This window comes from Pseudorasbora parva, chromosome 8 (assembly GCF_024679245.1).
Source record: "Pseudorasbora parva isolate DD20220531a chromosome 8, ASM2467924v1, whole genome shotgun sequence".
Lineage (NCBI taxonomy): Eukaryota > Metazoa > Chordata > Actinopteri > Cypriniformes > Gobionidae > Pseudorasbora > Pseudorasbora parva.
The window spans coordinates 42371831-42394577 of record NC_090179.1 but is presented as its reverse complement, the minus strand read 5'-3'; the positions used below and the strand labels follow the sequence as shown (position 1 = coordinate 42394577).

The 22747-nt window shown below is 39.6% G+C and overlaps 2 protein-coding genes across 4 annotated transcripts in view; both read right to left on the bottom strand.

The window, feature by feature from the left end:
* The window catches only part of LOC137084841 (gastrula zinc finger protein XlCGF57.1-like), a 103990-nt gene that overhangs the window by 35525 nt on the left and 45718 nt on the right, over positions 1-22747 (bottom strand). The window lies entirely within an intron of this gene.
* The window catches only part of LOC137084845 (gastrula zinc finger protein XlCGF49.1-like), a 32403-nt gene that overhangs the window by 2049 nt on the left and 7607 nt on the right, over positions 1-22747 (bottom strand). The gene's annotated exons all lie outside the window — the stretch shown is intronic.

Below are 22747 nucleotides of genomic sequence, written 5' to 3'. Positions count from 1 at the left end.
ATAATAATCTAGATGTGCTGTGTTTGACAGAAACCTGGCTAAAACCTGACGACTACAATTATTTAAATGAGTGCACTCCCCAAGATTATTGTTATAAATATGACCCACGTCTGAAAGGTAAAGGGGGAGGTGTCGCTGTAATTTATAATATTGTCAGCATTACTCAGAAGTCTAGTATCAAATATAATTCCTTTGAAGTTTTGGTGCTTTATGTAACATTATGTAGTGTAAATAATAAATCCCGTTTGACATTTGTGTTGGCCACTGTACACAGGCCACCAGAGCCCATTAAAGACTTTATCAAAGAATTTTCTGATTTTCTATCAGAGTTAGTACTGGCTGCAGATAAAGTACTAATTGTTGGTGATTTTAATATCCACGTAGACAATGAAAAAGATTAATTGGGATTGGCATTTTGGGACATTCTAAACTCTACTGGAGTTAGACAACACGTATCAAGAACCACTCATCGCCTTAATCATACATTAGATCTAATTATGTAACATGGAATAAATGTTAATACTGTTGAAATTCTGCAGCAAAGTGATGACATCTCAGATCATTATCTAATATCATGTATACTTAATTTAGCTAAGGCTTCAAAGCAATCCCCTCACTTCAAATATGGCAGGTCTATCCCCGCTGTGACTAAAGATTGCTTTGTACATAATCTTCCTCATCAGTTCCATCTCCTCAGCATTACAGATAGCCAAGAGGAACTTGATGCTGCAACAGAAACTATTGACTCTCTCTTTACTAGCACTTTAGACATAGTTGCTCCCCGGCGCTTAAAGAAGATTAAAGAAAATGGTCCAAGGCCGTGGTACAACGAGTACACTCGCGGGCCCTTAAAACTGCAGCTGGAAAAAAACAAAACTGGAGGTTTTTCGCAACTTGTGGAAAGAGAGCATGGTTGCATACAGACAGGCCATAAAAACTGCTAGATCTGCTTATTTATTGACTCTTTTAGAAGAGAACAAACACAACCCTAGGTATTTATTCGATACAGTGGCTAAATTAACCAAAAAATAAAGCTCCGACTTCTGATTTTTGTAAACATCACAGCAGTAATGACTTTATGAACTTCTTTATTAGTAAGATTGATAATATTAGGAATAACCATGCAGCCATCTACTACAGTATCACATCAGACAGAGCATTGTAGTGTCACTGAGGAAAAATTACACTCATTCACTGCTATAGGAGGAGAATTGGCTAAACTTGTTAAATCATCAATATCAACAACATGTATGCTTGACCCCATACCAACTAGGCTATTAAAAGAGATACTTCAAGAGGTCATAGATCCACTGCTTAATATCATTAATTCATCCTTGACATTAGGATATGTACCGAAAACTTTTAAGTTGGCTATAATTAAACCACTTATTTAAAAAAACGCATCTTGATCCTAAAGAATTAGTCAATTACAGGCCAATCTCAAATCTACCGTTTCTGTCAAAAAATACTAGAAAAGGCAGTGTCTTCACAACTATGTTCCTTTTTAGAAAGAAATAGTATCTGTGAGGATTTCTAGTCAGGATTTAGACCGTATCAGTGAGACTGAGACTACTCTAATTAGAGTTACAAATGATTTACTCTTATCATCTGATCGTGGTCGTATCTCTCTATTTGTGTCACTCGATCTTAACACTGCATTTGATACTATCGATCACAACATTCTCTTGAATAGACTCGAAAATGATGTTGGTATTAGTGGAACTGCATTGGCATTGCTTAAATCGTACTTATCTGACTATTATCAATTTGTAGCAGTAAAAAGCAAAACTTCCATGCGAGGAAGTAACACTTGTTTGTGTAAAACTAGCGATTGTATGTAAACAGATGCATATGCAAAAAAATGTGACCATAAACATTACACAGCATATAAATCAAAACTGCCTAAAGATACTGACTGAAATGTGGAAACCAACATCAAAACCATTGAACAGTAAAAATGTAATTGATGTACAACAAATAAACAACAGATATAATACGGATGAACAATTGATAAAGCTCGGGTTGCTAAATATTAGATCCTTTCGCCAAAAACGCTTATTGTTAATGATATGATTACAGATCATAACCTAGATGTGCTGTGTTTGACAGAAACCTGGCTAAAACCTGACGACTACATAACTTTAAATGAGTGCACCCCCCGAGATTATTGTTATGAACACGAGCCACATCTGAAAGATAAAGGGGAGGTGCTGCTGTAATTTATAATAATATCTTCAGTATTATTCAGAAGTGTAGTTTCAAGTATAATTCCTTTGAAGTTTTGGTGCTTTATGTAACGCTGTGTAGTGTAAATGATAAATCGCGTTTGACATTTGTGTGGCCACTGTACACAGGCCACCAGGGCACATTAAAGACTTTATCAAAGAATTTGCTGGTTTTCTATCAGAGTTAGTACTGGCTGCAGATAAAGGACTAATTGTTGGTGATTTTAATAGTCATGTAGACAATGAAAAGACACATTGGGATTGGCATTTAGAGACATTCTAAACCAGTGGTTTTCAAACTTTTATTTAAAGCGACCCTCTTTTTTTGTTTTTGTTTTTGTTGTCGCTACCTATATAGGCCTACAACCATTTACATTCAAATTAGTCAAGCCAAGCGTAACAATACTTGTATACAATGGGCCATTTGACTTGATCCTTGATGCGTTCGCAACCGCAAAGTTGATTCTGCACTAATTTGATAGCTAGGCATATCTATGGGACGCTAATTAACTGGTTAACCGTTAACCAACAAGACTTTTGAAAGAGAGAGAAAACAGGTAAGTCACGTATAAGTCGCATTTGATTGCATTCATAATAATACCAGTAGATTAAATAAAGCGAAATATTACTACAAACATAGGTTATTTTAGTTCCCCTCACTCCACAACAAATCCTTCAAATTTAATGGCATTCAGAACAGAAGGCAATAACTATATAAAGTCAAAACGAAATAATTTGATGAGGAACTGAAAGTAACCAGCGTAGACTCACGCAGCCTAACTCCCTCATTCGAGTCCAAATGTTTCCATATAGGTGATAATTTAGATGCTAAAACATTATTTATTATAGGCTTTGGCCACTTAACTCGCGTTCCAATATTGATGGGAAAAAATCATCCTCTTCACATGCGCAAAATGTGCTTGAGATGCACTCCCGCGGGACTCGCGGAACCCAACGCAAAAACGCATATAGAGTGCGGCGGCGGGACTCGCGGAACCCAACGCATATAGAGTGCGGCGCGGGACTCGCGGAACCCAACACATACAGTGCGACGCGGGACTAGATTTGATGGCTGAGTGCGGGCGGTATCGTGTGTGTGTGTGTGTGTGTGGATTTCGGGAGAGTAAAACTATTTGCATGATTACAGCAAAATAAAAAAAAATCTAAAAATAAAACATCTAGAAACAAATAAAATGTTATAAAATAAAAACAAATTACAGGTGGAGGCAGAGTATAACACGTTTTTGCCGCGTTGTGCAATTTAACCAATATATTGGTTAAACAAAGCCGATACAACAAATGTTTATTTCTAGAACGCAGTGGCCAAACAAAATAATTTAAGAGAAAAATCCCCTCACCATTCAAAAGAGTTTTTGTGCAGTGCTGAATTCTGTATGCTGACAAATCCTTTAATTATAACAAAGAAAGTTTAGACAGTATAAAAAAAAGATTATTGTGTAGTCATTTTTATTGATAACAGAGCTTTGTGAGATCGCATTGAACTATAGCTGATAGCTTTTTTGGAATTACGAGCGCACTTTACGCATATTCTGCCACGCCAAACCACGCAGAAAAAAAAACTATTTATACTTGTATGCGGCCAGGAGGGACAAAACATGCATGTTGCGAGCGGGTGTCTACTTGGAAACATCTCAGGAGCAGTGCTCACGCTGAATGCCACGAAGTGTTGGCTACTACTGGCTATTTAAACTGAGCTATGTAACTTTTTATATATTTGGTTGGCTATTTTATTTTGATAATGAACTGGCTGCGATGTCAAGTTTGCAATGCCCTCACAATGGTTTCTCACAAACGCCAGTGCAAAAGAGCAGAGGAAACAAATAAAATCTGTTATAGTCATAGGCTAGATAAGAGAAGGACATTATTTAAAATAGCAGAAGTGTTTACTTACATTGTGCTATAAAATAGCCTAAAGAAAACAAGATTTCCTTTCTGTCTTCTGGCTTTCCGTTCCGTGAACTTGTTTGGAGGAGTGTCGCGCCTCACGATAATGAACCAGTCAGCAGCAACTGTCACATTTCTTTTCCTTTTTTGTTTGTTTATCTGTTAATTATTTTAGTCAATATATATTCATGTATTTATTACTTTTATATAGGCCTATAGAATGATATTATGAAAAAAATATATATTTTTAAATTTTTAATGTAAGCTAACTCCATTTTTTTTAATTGTAAATGGTAAATGGACTGCATTTATATAGCGCTTTTATCCAAAGCGCTTTACATTTTTGCCTCACATTCACCCATTCATACACCGATGGCGATGTCAGCCATGTAAGACGCCATCCAGCTCGTCGGGAGCAGCTGGGGTTAGGTGTCTTGCTCATGGACACTTTGACACTTGGTCAGGTGGAACTGGGGATTGAACCACCAACCTTTTGGTTTGTAGACAACTTACATGAACCACTGAGCCACTGCCGCCCCATTTGTCCATTAATTGTCCTGGCGACCCATTTTTTAAGTCTCGCGACCCACCCGAGGGTCACAACCCAGGGTTTGAAAACCACTCTTCTAAACTCTACTGGAGTTAGACAACACGTATCAGGACCCACTCATCACCTTAATCATACTAATCTAATTATGTCACATGGAATAAATGTTGATACCGTTAAAATTCTGCAGCAGAGCGATGACATCTCAGATCATTACCTAACATAATGTATACTTGATTTAGCTAAGGCTGCAAAGCCATCCCTCGCTTCAAATATGGCAGGACTATAACCCCTGCGACTAAAGATTGCTTTGTACATAATCTTCCTCATCAGTTCCATCTCCTCAGCATTACAGATAGCCAAGAGGAACTTGATGTTGCAACAGAAAATATTGACTCTCTCTTTACTAGCACTTTAGACATAGTTGCTACCCAGTGATTAAAGAAAATAATCCAACGCTGTGGTACAACGAGCACACTTGGGCCATTAGAATAGCAGCCAGGAAAATGGAGCGCAGCTGGAAGAAAACAAAACTGGAGGTTAAGCAATTTGTGGAAAGAGAGCATGATTGCACAAATTAAGGTAGGGCTGGGCAACAAAACGATAACGATAATTATCACTATATAATTTTCCTCAATAAAACGATAACAGTTCAATAAATTCTTGATATAATGCTTACGCGCTATGCGTATTGCAGACCGGGCTTCTGGGTGCCACATGCGCTGTTGTTTACAGTCAGTGGCTGACAGGCTTGGGGGATCGGAGTGAAGTGAAGCGATAAAACTGAGCAATAGTGAAGAAAACTCAGAGCTCACGACCAGCTCGGAGGACACAGATATCGTTGACAAGTTAGTTCGCTCAACTTCAGTGGTTTGGAGATATTTTGGCGATCCCATCCGCAATAAAACAGCGTGACGTGCATGGGCTGCTTATCATCGGTTTACCACACGGAATTTATTTATTAAATTATCGTGCTTCTTGAAGTTCTTCCATATAACATTGAGCCCAACACAGCGGAAAATCTACATTAACTACATTCACGCACAGCCTAGGCTTATTATCACCTTGTTAGGCCGGAGACACACTGCAAGCGTGGCGTTTCTGCTGCGTGTCAGCCGCGGGGCGGCTGCGCGGCGTTTTCTCTGTCTTTGCACACCAGAAGCGTGTCTGACGCGGCGCTGCTGCTGCTGGGAAGCCCTATACTTCATGTAAAATATAAATATATTGCCTATTGATAAAGCAAAGACAACGTCGGCAGGAGCCTATTGACCTACATATCTATGGCATTGATGGCAAAATAGGCTACAGAATATTTCGTTCTGTATTGACAGGTTTAATATTTCAAAACGATAATTATGTTATTTTTTGTTATTACAAGTAAGCCTACCCAGATAGCACACATACGTCTGGCCGACGTCGGCCCCAGAGCGGACGTCGGCCTCCAAATCATAACATCGAATAAGTATCGGCCAGGCATACGCGAATATCGCTTTATTTCCAGCTCGTCGGCTTTGGGTCGGCCCAATATACTGGAGGCCGATGCTGTGTTTATCTGTTGTTTGCTCATGATGCCCATTCATCTCTTTGCCACCAACCCGAGAGAAGACGAAGCGACGCGACGCCATCTGTGGGTTTTAGGTAAATTTTCACTTGAGGAAATCAGAAAAAAAAACAGGCAGTTTGTAATCGCAGTTTTTACTCCAAGAATTCCTCACAGTTTTTAGTCAGAAATGGTGCATACTCTTGTGCCAAAGTTTTTTGAGTTGCCAAACTGTCTGAACATTTGTCATCATCTGATAAATAAACTGACTGTTCATTAAATTGGTAATGTACGTGTTTATTTACGTAATGCTGCTGCGTGACTTTGACGGGCGTGCGTTGAACAGGCAAACACTGGAAGTTACCATGGAAACGGGCCGGAGTTTGCAGCAAGCCAGCAACAGCACAGTAACGGACACGCTCCTGTTATTTTCGCTGCTTTCAGGTAAGTTTAGTCCATAAACATTACACAAATAATATAAAACTGTTCCGTACACGTTTCTTACTGTAATTGACACGCTTCTGTCGAATATTTACTTTATTAAAATTGTTCAGTGTCTTTGAAAAAGTCCGTTAGCATCTCAACCGTTTTTTATTAGCAGTTTGCTAATATACTTTAGCTCTAATGAAAGTGAGTTTTTAATCACGTCTTTATGTGCAGAAGAGAGGCTTTGATAGTTTTTTTAGGTTTGCTGGTAGTCTGTCAATGGGTTATTGGAAGTGAGCTAATTTATTTAACCTAACTTCGCTATAAGTTAATGTTATTACAGGAAACGCCAAAATCAAATGAAATGATCTTTCACGGTAAAAAAAAAAACGACAACAACCTAAATTACATTTATTGTTTAATTATTTAATACCAATTACGTTCATTTTTTTTCCCCCTGTGATTTCAGTAAAAAAAAAAAAAAAATACAACAACGGAGGCAAAGGATGGTCTCATGGGCTGCTGACAGAAGGGTAAAATCTCATTAGATCTTTAGTATTTTTTCTACAAAAGGTAACACTTTAGTAAGGTGAACGATTCTTAGCTTGCACATTTGCTGTTTATTAGTATTATTAAGCACATATTAATGCATGACCTTATACTACAACATCCCTAAATTCTTCCTGGTATCTAACTAAACTTAAACGCTACAACAACTACCTAACTATCTATTAAGCAGTAAATTATGAATTTGAGGCAAAAGTTAAGTGAATGTTTCCCATACCAAAGTGTTACCTTAATAAATATTTTACCTACATCACCATGCATGTTATTTTCTTTTGCAAAATTATTTTTTATTACAGTTTGCAAGGTTCTGACAACCACACGTAAGTAACACTGAGCAATGTAAAATGAAGTAAGCCTAAAACAAATTATGTTAAGAAATTATTGTATGTATACTCTGCATATTCTACTTTCTCTTATCTGCGTTTCACCTCTGCTCAAGCTTGTTTCCTTCTAATAAGCCTGACATTATATAGGCTCTGTGATAAATTGTTTATGTTCCTAGATTCTTCCATGCTGATGGCCTGCACTCCTGTTGAAGAAAATCTCAGGCTAAAAACTAGATGACTGGTAAGCAAAACCTCAAAAATTATACTACTGTTCAAAAGTTGGGGGTCTGTACATTTTAAAAACATTAACTCCATGTTGTTACAGTAAGACCGTCTGAAAAGCCTTTAGGGTAAAATAATCAGCAAAATTAGACAAGGTGACAAATGTAATGTGTTATAGTTTGTATTTATGATTAACTATTATGATAACAGGATGTTATGGTCTTAAATACTTTTACTAAATACTTAAATACTTTAAATGCTGACTGTGGTTCAGGCGGTCAACAACTTTAGGCATTTAAGTTATTTTTCAGCGTACTCACTGCTCATACTATTAGCCTCTAAAATGTTTGAATTATATCACAATACAGTGTCAGAGGGTAAAGATATCATTAGAGTTCTTACAGTTATTGCTGTGCTCTTATTACCAGATCAGATATAAAGCCCAGCGTTTGGTGCTGAGATTTTTCAGGACAAGGCCTTGATGACATCTACAATTAGTACATGAAGATGGTGAGTTTCCCAATAGCTGCCACTATCCCAGATCAAAAGACTGAAAACAACAGGCTTCAATCTGTATTAAAGGTATAGTTCACTCAAAAAATTAGACTGTGCTGTTTATCTGCTGGGCTTCCGAGATGTAGGTGTGTTTATTTCTTCAGTAGAACACAAATGAAGATTTTTAACTCAGCTGTTGCTCATATAATGCATGTCATGGGGTGTATTTCTATGAGAGTAAAAAACACAAAGACTTAGGAATCCATATTAAACACAGCGGCTCGTGGCGACACATTGATGTCTTAAAACACAAAACGATCACTTTCTGTGAGAAGCACACCAGTATTTGTGTTATTTTTTTACCTCATATCAGACGAATCTCATCTAGTATTCCCAACGCCATTAGTTCCATCTAAGAAGGTCAAAACCCGGTGCGATCATAGATATATGCCTTATTAGTGCCTCGATGGATCGGTCGAATGAGGCATCTACGTTCGCGCCGGGATTTTGACCTACTCATCCTAAATGAGATTCGTCTTATATGAGGTAAAAAAATAACAAATACAGTTGTGTTTATCACAGAAACCGATCGTTTCGATGTGTCGCCACGAGCCACAGGGGTTGGGGTTTAATATGGATTAATATCGCTCGTATAATGCATGTCAAAGTTAAAAATCTTCATCTGAGTTCTACTGAAAAAACAAACACACCTACATCTCAGAGGCCCTGCGGGTCAGCAGATAAACATCACATTTTCATTTTTGGGTGAACTATCCCTTTAATTTATTTTGATAGGTTTAATGTTACATTGTTAGTCTGAAAAATACACTCAAAAACAAAGCTATTGAACGCACTTAAATTAAGGAAAACTTTTCCACAAAATTGAATTACATTTTTCAAAATCTAATGGAATTATCTGTTATAATCTTGTTATATGAATTTAATGGGTTAGTTCACCCAAAAATGAAAAATCTCACTACAGTGGTTCTACACTAATTTTATGAAGCGATGAGAATAGTTTTTGTCCGCCAAAAAAAGCTAAATAACGACTTATATAGTGATGGCTGTTTTCAAAACACCGCTTCCTGAAGCTTCGAACCGTTATGAATCAGTATCGAATCATGATTCGGATCGTCAAAGTCACGTGATTTCAGCAGTTTGGTCATGAATCGATATGCTCGGATGCTTCAGGAAGAAGTGTTTTAAAATCACCCATCACTATAGAAGTCATTATTTAGTAGGGATGCACCAAATTTTCCGCTTTCTGCCAAAAGACTTTCATCACCAAAACAATATGGCCGAGCTATATAATATGGGTTATAACTTGAAAATTATGCTTTGTTTATTAAATTATCCTGTCGATAGATACACGTACTGGCTCCTCAGTTATACACTACAACAACAGTGATAATAAAAGAAAAACCAGTCATTTTCACCTTCATCACCCGAGTGTAGAGCCAGAAGACACGAATGAGAACTCTAGCGCGCTTTGAGAAGATCTGTCTCTGTGCATCATCCGAGAGCGCGCACGTCTCACAGCACGCAAATATTGAGTTCTCTTACAAGTCTTGCGCTTAAACGGACAAACTCGCACAAGAAGTATGTCAACATGTCCATCTTGATGAGTATCCAAGCAGATACTCATCAAGACCCCCCCCTGTCTGCATCTGTCTGCGTTTCGACCGCGATCTAAAGTTCCGAGAAGATTAGGCAAATTAGTCTGGTGATGTAACCTACTGCGCGACTGCTCCTCCATCAATGTCAGACAGAAATCATTTTTGTGTATACCGATTGAAAGATTTAGTGGACTGTCTACATGAGCCGTTATCTAAACTGATCTGGTGTTTACATGTGATGACTTTCAATCGCAATCATTTTGTCACATGCAGTTTGTCTGCCTCATCAAAAATGTCAACGCTGTTTTCTCCAGCAGCTGGAATGTGTTAACTGTAGCCATAGCAACTCTTAACGGCCACCAGGACTAATACAGTATTATTTATAGCTATTTATTTGTTGTAAAGTGTAATAATCATCTCAGAAAAAAAAATCTTCTGTCAGGCGCAGTTAAAGTAAAAACTGCCTGGGGCAATATACGCTGTGTCATTACTCCAACATTATCTTCATAACTTACAAAATAAAACGTTTACCCCTCAGAAAAATTAACTATTCTCTCTTGTCAACATGAGCGCGGCGCGCGCCGTCACGTCATGTAAGGACGCACACTTAAAAGTAATCGGTCAGGTCGTTTACATGGTGAAAAAAAATTAATAACAAGTATGGAAGAGATTCAAGCTGTGCTGCTTTTGCTGGTTATGACAGAAAAGAGCACTAATATGCAGATTCAGCAGCATATTCAGAAAGCTTGTAAAGCTAGATTTAAAATGACAATGTATATTATTATCAGCTATTACGGACATTGCACGTAAGATGGCTGAGACGAACCCGCGGTTGAAATAAAATGCTGCGTGAGCTCAACCAATCAGCATGTTCAGCGCCCAAGTCCCGCCCTCGAAAGTTCCTGAACTTTGAAAAAGTACTACCTTACTTACTACTTTACTATCATAAAATGATTGTAGAGCCGCTGTAGTGAGATGGGCTTTGTAACGCCGTCTTTAGTGCCTTTATGGGTCTTGAGAGAGGAAATGACATTGGTGTCAGTGAAGGCCTTTCTGAGCAATCTGATACATATTTTTATATGTATTTAATTGCTTTTTTTTACATCTTGGCCAGGGGACTACAGATGAAAAATAGCCTTTTAGCTAATTCTGGCTTTTTTAACCATGTTTGTTCATGTGTTTTATGAAATTGCACTGTCCCCTTTCAAATAAACCATTAAATCAAATCATCGGATTTCAACACTAATATCTTCATCTGTGTGTGAAGATGAACGGAGGTCTGACCGGTGTCCAACCACATGAGGAATTATGACAGAATTTATTGGGTTATTGGGTTAATTTTGGGTGAACTAACTCTTTAACTTTATATCGCACACCCCACCCGCACCACAGGTTTAAACGATGGTGGTGCGCACTGCAGCCTCACTTCACCGCTCTAAGACACCAGCATTGCATCCGTGGCTAAACACCCCCTAACTTTAGTGCATCGTGATTGGATATTTTGCTCATATCAGCATAGACTCATTGGCACACAAAACAGAGCCAATTCAGAGAGAAATAAAATGCACAGAAATTAATGCAATACAACAAGCGCCTATTGATCCAAGGGTGTCGTACCGAATGGGTCAATATTATATTGAGAATTGTGACATCCCTAATATTTTTCCAGTTTAGTTATGTAATTGTTTATATTTTACATTAATCATTCATTTTGTATAAAAATTAAATAGAGAAGAAAATGTGACAATGTCACTGGGCTTGTCACAAATTGCCAAATTAATGGAATATTCAGAGTGCATGACAAAACCGTGCCTTTTGTAAAATATTATGCTGCAAATATTGTATATTGAGCTAAAGTTAAATTGAACCTTGTATGATAATTTGTGTAACCAGATTCAATACTTTGTAATGAGTATGTACAATGGATTTTGAACTGTACTATTTTTGTTACAGGTTCTCTGGGAATCCCCAGTTGAAGGCATGAAGACATCAAATGTTGGCCTGGACAGATGGACCAACAGTCCACCACACTGACCTCTGCTTTTGCATGGATGGCTGATTGCTACCCTGTTCTGTGAGGGTATTATTATAGAAAAACTGAACACCTGTGACAGTGGGATTTGTAGTTGTAAAGAATAGTCACACATCAGTGCACTTAGGGTGCTTTCACATCTCTTGTTCAGTTAATTTGGTCCGAACCAAGGCCAAACAATTAAATAATACATTGTTGCATTTTACAGCTTTTTTGGTTCCTTTTCACACCACACTGATTGCTTTGGTCCGGACCAGTTGAAACACGTGACAACATCCACATCACTCATTGGCCATGGTGTATTACCTAAACTGCTTTTCGATTGGTCAGAATTTACTTTGTGGGAAAATTTCAACAGAAGAGGAAAAGCCAGCAAACTATAACACTATAGAAAGACGACTTCGGGCAGGTTTTGTCCCTGGCCATAATCTACTACATATTGTGTATTAACCACAGTATGCAAACAATACCTTTCTATAATGAAGCGCGGATGCGACTTGAAAACAACGTATTGCAGACGGCGAGCGCACATCACTCGTCACTTCAATCGGAGGCGTGCATTAATTATTCTTACCTCTGACACGCTCATTCCGAAAATATTTCCAACGATCTATCAGGTAATAATGTCATGCACATAATGTCAGCGCAGCTAACTATGGCAGCTGGTTTAGTCAAAATATTATCAGTACTTTTGCAGTTGGTTCTGTTCGAGGCCGGATCACGTTCTCACCACCAGCTAACCGCTCCAGAGTTCGTTTGAAAGTGCACCGAGACCAGCTCTTCAAGGAGGTCTCGGTACGCTTGTTTAGTCCGCTTTTGGTGTGCACCCGAGTGCGATTGCTGCTTTCACCAAACGAACCGCACCAAAGAGGGAAATGAACTCTAGTACGATTCAACTGAACTAAATAAGGCAGGTGTGAAAGCACCCTTAAAGTCAGAGAAAATGTTTTTTTAGAAGTTGCAAACTTTTCTTTCTCTTACAAAGAACACAACAGTTAAACCTTTTCAAATTATTTTCTGGTGGTGCACAAGTCCTATTCTACAAATTAACAAATGATAAAAACATGACAAAACATGATATGACTTCATGCTCTGCAGTCTTTATATAAACATGAATTCAACATTTAAAAACAGTATATTCAAAATATAAAAAAAATATCTACTTGACTTTAATACAAAGGTTTCTCGTCAATGTAATGTAAAGTGTAGTGTGACCCTATCTTTATTCTGCGTTTGGTGCACCCATGTATCAAAAGTGTGAAGCCATGGACAAATTTTACTTGTTAGATGATGTGAGATTGTGAGTATGATTTTTTCCCCCTTGATGGAAAAAATGAGCCCACGATTTTATTAATTTGTGATTTGTAGAATAGGATTAGTACAAATGTAACTGTTGTGTTTGTGAGAGAAAAGAAAACTACAAGTTTACAAATCCTAATACATTTTCTCATTGACTTTACTGAAATTTTCTCCACTGTCAGCAGTGCTTAGTTTTGCTAAAATAATACTCGATATTATACAGCACATGCATAGTTTGAGTCGATGTTCTGGTTATATTTTTTCCAGTCTCAATTTACCATTGCCAAACCTATTTCATTAACAACTATTAATTCTGTTTGTAGTCAATATATATACAATTAATATTTAATTCAAGAGATTGGCTGGACTTTGCGGACTCGATCAGTATTTCTCATCCAATGGTCAAACTTTAATTTTCCAGTTTCTCTAGTATTGCATCCTTCTCATCGGTATTTAATAATGACTTTTCAGTGTGGTTTAAACCTCTTTTTTGGCTCATAATATGCATTTTATTTTTTAAAGTAATTACAAATATTTTCTCTATGCTATTGAAAATGTGGGTTACATCTTTGTCACCTTTTTCACCAAGGAGTTTACACTTGCTGATAGTAGGCTGCAATAGTTGCAAAAGAAAACCAATTCATCTGCAATATTCTTCTGCCCTACATTTTCAAGGGTAAGCTTTCTTTATAAACCATCTACTCACCCATATGCATTTATTTTGTGTAACACAAAAAGAGTCACATAGTCTCAGTCACCATTAGAAAAGAACCTGTGATTTGAGTCTCATTATGTTCTGACTGACATATCCTTTTGTGCTCCAATAAAAATAATGTGTCTGGTACATGATCAGTTGTTCTTGAGTAAATATTGCTTTTAATTTATGTACCTGTATAGCCTACCTCTTTGTGTATTTGAATGTAAATGCCTTTTCTATTATATATATTTTTCTATTAAATGCCTTTTCTATTATATTGTCATATTGAATATTTATATAGATTGTTTGCTCTAAACATGTAGGGTATCTGTAACTGCTCTGTAAATATTAAAACAATGTTAACTGAATGTTATGTGTGATTATTACATAAACAGGCTAATGTATCTTATTAGTATTAAGTATTTGCTATTTTTAAAACAGAAAATGTGTTAACGTTAACTGTACCAAACTGAAATCAACATCGTGTTTCACTTAACTGACATCAACGTCATTCAGCATAGGGTAAGTAAATCATCTGCGTAGATTGATGTTTTGAATGGAGTGTCTGACGTTGGTCTTTAATGCCGAGAGTGTAACGTTGATTCTATGCCAGTGTGCTATCTGGGTGTAACCCGAAAGGTTCGACCTAAATAAAGGTCCTAGAAAGCCCATGAATAGTGGCCAGGATTTGCTGTTTTGCATCGTCCACACGTCGGCCGGACAGCATTCGCGATCAAATGCCGATGTCTCGGCGACTTTGTCCCAATTAGCAAACGCTCTCTGATCGATGTCTTTCCGATGGAACTTTGTGCATCGCGCCGACATCGGCCCGACGTATGTGTGCTATCTGGGTATATCTGCATTTATGTTAACCTAAAGACTTTCACACATGAAAATGTCATTTATTAATATGTATTCGTGTCAAAATGGCATATAAACTCCTTTTCCTATGCTGTTTTGCCTAGAAACGCTTCCAACACGCTCGCGTGTCGCGTGAAAAATAGGCGACTCTTCTATTTGAAGCATGCACGCGTTTTCCGCGCGGCTCGGACCGCGCGTGAGCCGCGCGGCTGACGCAGGCAGTATGCAAGCGCTAACCGGTTAACATGGGAGCCGAAATAAAAACGGACACGCCACGCAGCCGAGACGCTCACAACACGCTTGCAGTGTGTCCCCGGCCTTAGTTGTAGTGGGTGACTTGCAAGCTAACGCTACCAAACTATAATCACTAAAACACCGGACTTGTACATCGCTATCATAATTGTTTGTCTTTGGTGATGTATTAATGACTCAGCATCGCCTGTAACAAAAGAGAAATAATTTCATCCAATGTTTAAAATGAATAAAATAGACTAGACAGCCCTTACTGGAGATCCACAAATACTGAACTTTGCTCTCCCCTTCCTCTCCCAACCAGCCCACTGTCGGTGAGGTGTGTGTCAGTGAGATGGGCGTGTGTGTGTGTGTGTGAGAGAGAGAGAGAGAGAGAGAGAGAGAGAGAGAGAGAGAGAAAGAGAGAAAGAGAGAGAGCAAGCAATGCACGGTGGACCAATCCACTGTGAGGCAAGAGAGGGGGGACTCAAAATGTTTCTTAACTTAAAACGCTTTTTTTTTTTTTTTTGCCCGTTTGCATTTTTAGTGTTTTACTACTTACATAATTAAGTAATGATATTATTGATATACAGTGTAGAGTAAAAAAAATTACATTTTAATAAAAAATATACCTCAGTTTTAATAAATTGTTCACCTGTTTGGGAAGTGTTTGTCATGATTTGACAATAAAGGATAGTTTAAAACCACAGTTAACTGTCTGTTTTCTACATCTTTCACCGAGGAGCAAAAATATGCCTTTAAACTTTAAAGAAATGAAGATTTTACATTTATTGTGATATTTATTAATATCGACTGATATGGAAAATTATATTGTGATAATTTCTTTGGGCCATATCGCCCAGCCCTACAAAAAGGCCATAAAAACTGCTAAATCTGCTTATTTCTCAACTCTTTTAGAAGAAAACAAACACAACCCTAGGTATTTATTCGATAGAGTGGCTAAATAAAAAAAAGCTTCAACTGCTGACGTTTGGAAACAACACAGCAGTAATGACTTTATGCACTTCTTTACTAGTAAGATTGATAACATTAGGAATAAAATTATAACTATGCAGCCGTCTACTACAATATCACATCAGACAGAGCATTGTAGTGTCACTGAGGAAAAATTACACTCATCCACTGCTATAGGAGGAGAAGAATTGGCTAAACTTGTTAAATCATCAAAATCAACAACATGTATGCTTGACCCCATACCAACTAGGCTATTAAAAGAGATATGTCCAGAGATCATAGATCCTTTGGTTAATATAATTAATTCATCCTTGACATTAGGATATGTACCGAAAACTTTTAAGTTGGCTATAATTAAACCACTTATTAAAAAACCGCAACTTGATCCTAAAGAATTAGTCAATTACAGGCCAATCTCAAATCTACCGTTTCTATCAAAAATACTAGAAAAGGCAGTATCCTCACAATTATGTCCCTTTTTAGAAAGAAATAGTATCTGTGAGGATTTCTAGTCAGGATTTATACTGTATTATATACTGACACTACTCTAATTAGAGTTACAAATGATTTACTCTTATCATCTGATTGTGGTTGTATCTCTCTATTAGTGTTACTCGATATTAGCGCTGCATTCTATATAATCTAACACAATATTCTTTTGAATAGAATCAAAAATTATGCTGGCATTAGTGAAATTGCATTGGCATGGTTTAAATCGTACTTATCTGACCGTTATCAGTTTGTAGCAATAAATCAAGAAATGTCACACCACAAGTTCAGTATGGAGTACCCCAGGGCTCAGTGCTTGGATCGACTAACCTAGAATACTGTCTAAGACTTGATGACTGCTCTGTCAAGCCCTCATCGTCAGTCAGGAACCTGGGTGTGCTCTTTGATACCAATCTTTCATTTGAAAGCCACGTTTTTAGCATCTGTACTGCATTCTACCATCTTAAAATTATTATATCTTAATTATGGCACATGCTTTCAATGCAAAATGCTGAAGAGTTAGTACATGCGTTCATGAGCTCAAGGCTAGATTATTGTAATTCTCTACTGGGTGGTTGCCCTGCTCGCTTAATAAACAAACTCCAACTAGTCCAAAACGCAGCAGCTCGAGTTCTTACTAGAACCAGGAAGTATGATCATATTTGTCCAGTTCTGTCAACACTGCACTGGCTCCCTATTAAACATCTCATACATTTTAAAATTTTGCTTATTACTTACAAAGCACTAAATGGTTTAGCTCCCCAGTACTTAAGCAAGCTCTTAACATTCAGAAATTCAGACCGATCACACACTAACACTAACACACTGTCATGAGGAAAAAGTCCTGCAGAACGTGTGTTCGCCGTGCTCAGAGGTTCCCTATCTAATCGTTCGATCGTTGAGAGAAATTATACTCAACGATCGAACATCAGATCCAAGATGGCTCTGCCCTGCAGGCGACATGGAGGAGAGTTCTCGCTGCTCATTACTTGTTTGTTTTTGTTGTGCTTGCTTTTTTGTAAATGCAATACGCGAGTATCAGCTGGAAAGGATTACGATTAAGATGGAGGAATACAGAACTGGTGATGGTGGCGTGGCTAATGATGACTAGCTGCGCTGCGTTTGGAGTTACACATGAGTTGACAGACTTCGGACCGATGTTATACAGCAGAACGGAACTTCTGGATTTGCGGAGTTGTGGCGGGGTACCGTCGATCAACCTGATGAAAGATATACCTAAGGAGTGTGCCAGGAAGCGGGGCAAGAGAGGCGGCGTTAGGCAGCGTATCCGTAGAGCCAGCAAATTACCATTGCCACCAGTGTTACTCTGCAATCCTCGCTCCCTGTGGAACAACCTGGATGAGCTGCGTACACAAGTTGGAGCTTGTTATGAGTATCGTGAGTCTGGATTGATGGTGTTTACTGAAACTTGGTTGTCCAATGAGGTACCAGACAGTTTAATACAAATCAACGGTTTTTCACATGTACGTCTGGACAAAGATGAGAACTCTGGAAAAAGAGAGGTGGGGGAGTTTGTGTATATGTTAACGAAAGCTGGTGTCGTAATTTTGCAATTAGAGACAGCATATGCAATCCTGATGTAGAATTACTGTGTATAACATTACGGCCATACTATCTACCAAGAGAATTTACTAACATTTTTGTTTGCGCTGTGTATATTCCACCCAGTGGGAATGTTAGCAGAGCAGCCAGTCAAATTACTGACTGTGTTCATAGGCATTTACAAAACAAACCTGATACATCTTTCTTGATTCTTGGTGATTTTGATCAGTGTGGGCTGGAGAGGTCCTTACCGGGGTTTTTTCAATATGTAAAGTGTGGTACAAGGAAAGAAAACACTCTTGATAAGTGCTATGGTAATATCAAGGATGCATATGTTTCTAAAGCCAAACCCCCCCTAGGTAACTCAGATCATAACGCTATCCATCTGCTCCCTACTTACCGATCAGTTTTTAAGTCCCACAAACCAGCACCCAAGGTGGTAAATGTGTGGTCCAATGACAGTATAGAGGAGCTGAGAGGATGTTTTCTTTGTACAGACTGGGACATTTTTTATCAGGATGCAGATATAGATAAGGCAACTGAATCAATTACTGCATATATTTCCTTTTGTGAGGACTTAATTATACCTCAAAAAGTTGTGAAGTCATATCCCAACAATAAACCGTATATAACACGGGGGATTAAAGATTCTATAAAATTGAAGAAAGTTGCCTTCAAGTCGGGGGACGTTGTGGCACTTAGGTCAGTACAAAAAGACCTTAACCGGCAACTGAGGTCAGCGAGGATACAATTTAAGGATCGGGCTGAACAACAACTGCTAAATTCGGACACAAAAGGACTGTGGAACTCAATTCGGGGAATGACTAACATGCCTCCAAAAGGGAAACCGATGGTAGCCTGCAACGAAAGGGATAAAGCAAATGAACTGAATAAGTTCTATATGAGATTTGAGACTGATACTTTTAAAGAATGTAGTGAAATATTAGGTAAAATAAATCATAATAGTTGTAATGACAGAATATTAATAGACTTAGGTGCTCTTAGGAGGGTTTTTAAAAATGTGCATCTTAACAAAGCAACAGGACCTGATGGAATATCATGTTTTCTTTTAAAAACGTTTGCTGAGGAGCTCACACCAGCCTGGCATAGGCTTTTTCAGCTCTCACTTGATTTGCATAAAATACCAGAGCTCTGGAAAAAATCTTTTATAATTCCAGTTCCAAAACATTCTTCTCCTCAGGACAATAATGATTATAGGCCGGTGGCCCTGACATCTAATGTCATGAAATCATTGGAGAAGATTGTGGTAGGAGAGCTGCGAAGACAAGTGGAGCCATCTTTAGATCACTATCAATGTGCGTATAAAAGCAACCGTGGTACCAATGATGCTATTTCAACATTAATGCACCTTGTTTTGAAGCATCTGGAAAGCCCAGTTGCTTACGCTAGGTTGCTTTTTATAGATTTTAGCTCTGCGTTTAATACAATTCAACCACTTATTTTGGAGGAGAAACTATTTAATTTAAATGTGAATTCTTCTTTAATAAATTGGTATCATTCTTTTTTGATAAATAGGTCACAACAAGTAAAAATCAACTCTGTACTATCTGATGTAGCAGTAAGTAGTACAGGGTCACCACAGGGATGCGTAAGTTCGCCTTTTCTTTTTACTTTATACACTAATGACTGCTCCAGTCATCAATTTAATCAATTTGTAATAAAATTCTCAGATGATACGGTAATTGTGAATTTGTTATCAAAAGACTCCAGCATTGAGGAGTATAAAGCAGCTGTGGAGGGGTTTACAGGCTGGTGTGATGCACATCTCCTCCTGATCAATGGTACAAAAACAAATGAGGTTATTTTAGATCCCAGATCAGTAGGTGACAGGAGCTCTGTTGTAATTCATGGTCAGGAGATTAAACAGGTGGCTTCTTATAAATATTTGGGAGTCCACATTGACAGTGAGCTGAAATGGCACACACATGTTCTAAATGTCTGTTCACGAGTTCATCAGCGCTTACACTTTTTAAAAAGGCTAAGATCGTTTGGAGTTAGTAGGAATGTTATGTATATTTTTTACAAGGCTACAATTGAGTCTGTTTTGCGTTATGGAATTATTATTTGGTTTGGAAATTTGACGGTGAAAACAAGAGCTCAAATAAGCAATTTAATAAAGGTTGCAGGTAAAATTATTAGAGTAAGGACACTAAATAGTATACAAGGAATTTTTGATACATCTATGATACAGCAGGTTTATAAGATTATATTGGACCCTTCTCATGTATTGTACTCTGAGTATGTGTTGATGAACTCTGGAAGGAGATATAGGGTCCCTCTCTATGCAAGCATAATTGTTATAAACATTCATTTGTCCCGTTGTCGATAAAAGCACTTAATGAGCAATTTTAACTATGGCAATCGTGTTTTTACAGAATGTTTATATTATATAATTATGTGTATATTTAATAGGTATTTTTTTAAGAATTATCATGTTTGGAGAGTAGGGTTTCATGAATTGATGTACGTATGGGATGTATGTCTGTGTATGTTGATGTGCAGCAGTTCTCTCATCCAAAACAAATTTCTCCTAAGGGAGACAATAAATGATACCTTGACCTTGACCTTGATCTGGGTACTCGAGCTGCGTCGAAACGCTGTGAGAACGCCTCTGCGTGATTGCGTCGTGAAGCGCGTGCAGAACCAGTCCATTCAGCAGATCGATCGTCATCGACGTGGTGACGTCATCGACCGGAAACTATAAAGCATCCGCGAACACAAACAGGAACTAGCTTCTGTGCCTTCAGTAAGCGATCTGTGTGAACCTGTCTGTCTATTTGGTGTTTTTGTCTGTCTATGAGAGAGAATTTTCCACCCTTTGTTAAATATTCCTATATATATTAACAAAAAAGAGAAAATAAGAGATCAAATGGCGAGCGAACAGTTTAAGAGGTGTGTTCATCCCTGCCCACGCTACATCACGGGTGGGGATACACACGCTCTTTGTGTTATCTGTTTGGGAGCGCAGCATGCCCAGGCAGCCCTCGAGGGGGCTGCTTGTGAGCACTGCGAGCTGCTTCCATTAAGAACGCTGCGCTCCCACCGGGCACTCTTCGAGGAGGGTGCCTCGGCTCGTGATCCCCACGGCTCGGGTCCCGCTGCTGCCGAGGCAGAGCGGAGGCTTCAGTCGTGGGGTTCACAAATGGACCTTGCAGAGGGGTTTGAGATGGGCCCAGCCTTATTTCAGCCCTCACCTGTACCGTCCAGCGCCTCGTCTCGGGGTTTGGAAGCCCGCCCTGCGGTTTCTTCCCCCCCAGGTGGGGCGCCGGTGCTCCAACTATCCAGCTCTGAGGAGGTGGATGTTGAGAGCATCGCAACTGAAGACTCGCCACTTCAGTCACCTGCTAGTGAAGAGCTCATTGAGGTGCTCACGAGAGCGGTGGCCAGATTAAACATCGACTGGCCAACTGAAAAAAACCCAAAAGACAAAGCAAGCTAGATGAGAGATTTCTGCCCTCTCGTGCAGCAGAGCCTCAAAGTCGGGGCCTGCCGTTCTTCCCCGATCTGCACACCGAGGTGTCTAGATCGTGGAGGAAACCGGCATCATATCGGGTTTTCAGCCCACAAACGTCGACATATAGCAACATCGTTGGGCTGAAGCAGTATGGTTATGGGGCGATGCCGAATGTAGAAGAGACGCTTGCGAGCAATCTCTCGCCTTCGTCAGCATCGTCCCTTAAGGCCCCGACTTTACCCACCAAGCCACTAAAGACAACATCGGCGTTGGTGGGTAAAGCGTACTCGGCGGCAGGTCAGGCCACGGCATGCCTGCACACTATGGCCATCATGCAGGCGTACCAGGCTGACCTGCTGTGGGACTTGGATGGTAGAGATGAGGTGGGGGGCGACGTCATAAATGAGCTTAGACATTCTGCCGATCTCGCTCTCCGGGCCACGAAGGAGACGGCCAGATGTGTGGGCCGCTCTATGGCAGCCTTGGTGGCCACGGAGAGGCATCTATGGCTTAACCCCACCGAAATCAAGGAGAGGGAGAAGAGCTTTTTGCCGCTGTCCCCTGCAGGCCTCTTCGGTGACGCAGTACAATCTGTCACCGAGAGGTTCCAGGAGTCAAAGAAACAGGAAGCGGCGCTAAAGCAGTTTCTCCCTCTCCGGATCCAAGTCCCTGGGGCTGCAGCTGAAAAACAGCAGCCCAAGCCGAGTACGAGCTCTTCACACAGGGCGCAACAGCGGCAGAGCGTCGCCACCCGTACTCCTCCGCAAAGAGACTGGGAGGCGGGGCAGCGATCTCAGACGAGGCCTTCGAGGGGTAGGGCTGATCTGAGGACAGTCCTCATCGCCAAGGCCTCGTCGAAGCGTTCCTGACGCCAGAAGTGTCAGGACGCTGAGGGTAGTCCCCTCCGCAGGAAGACTGTGCTTACCTCAGTACACGGTACCCGTCTTCCTGCGGTGCCCTCTGGGGGCCACGCTGCCAACCCCGCCGCAATGCTCGGGTACTTCCCTTCGGTCTAGCACTATCACCCTGCACATTCACCAAGTGTGTGGATGCAGCTCTGGCGCCGTTGCGTCTGCAGGGCATCCGCATACTCAATTACATCGACGATTGGCTGATTTCAGCTCACACCGAGCAGATGGCGGTTCAGCATCGAGATGTCGTTCTCGCGCACATGTCGATGTTGGGGTTGAAATTGAACGCAACGAAGAGTGTGCTTTCTCCGGCTCAGAGAACCACCTTTCTAGGCGTGAACTGGG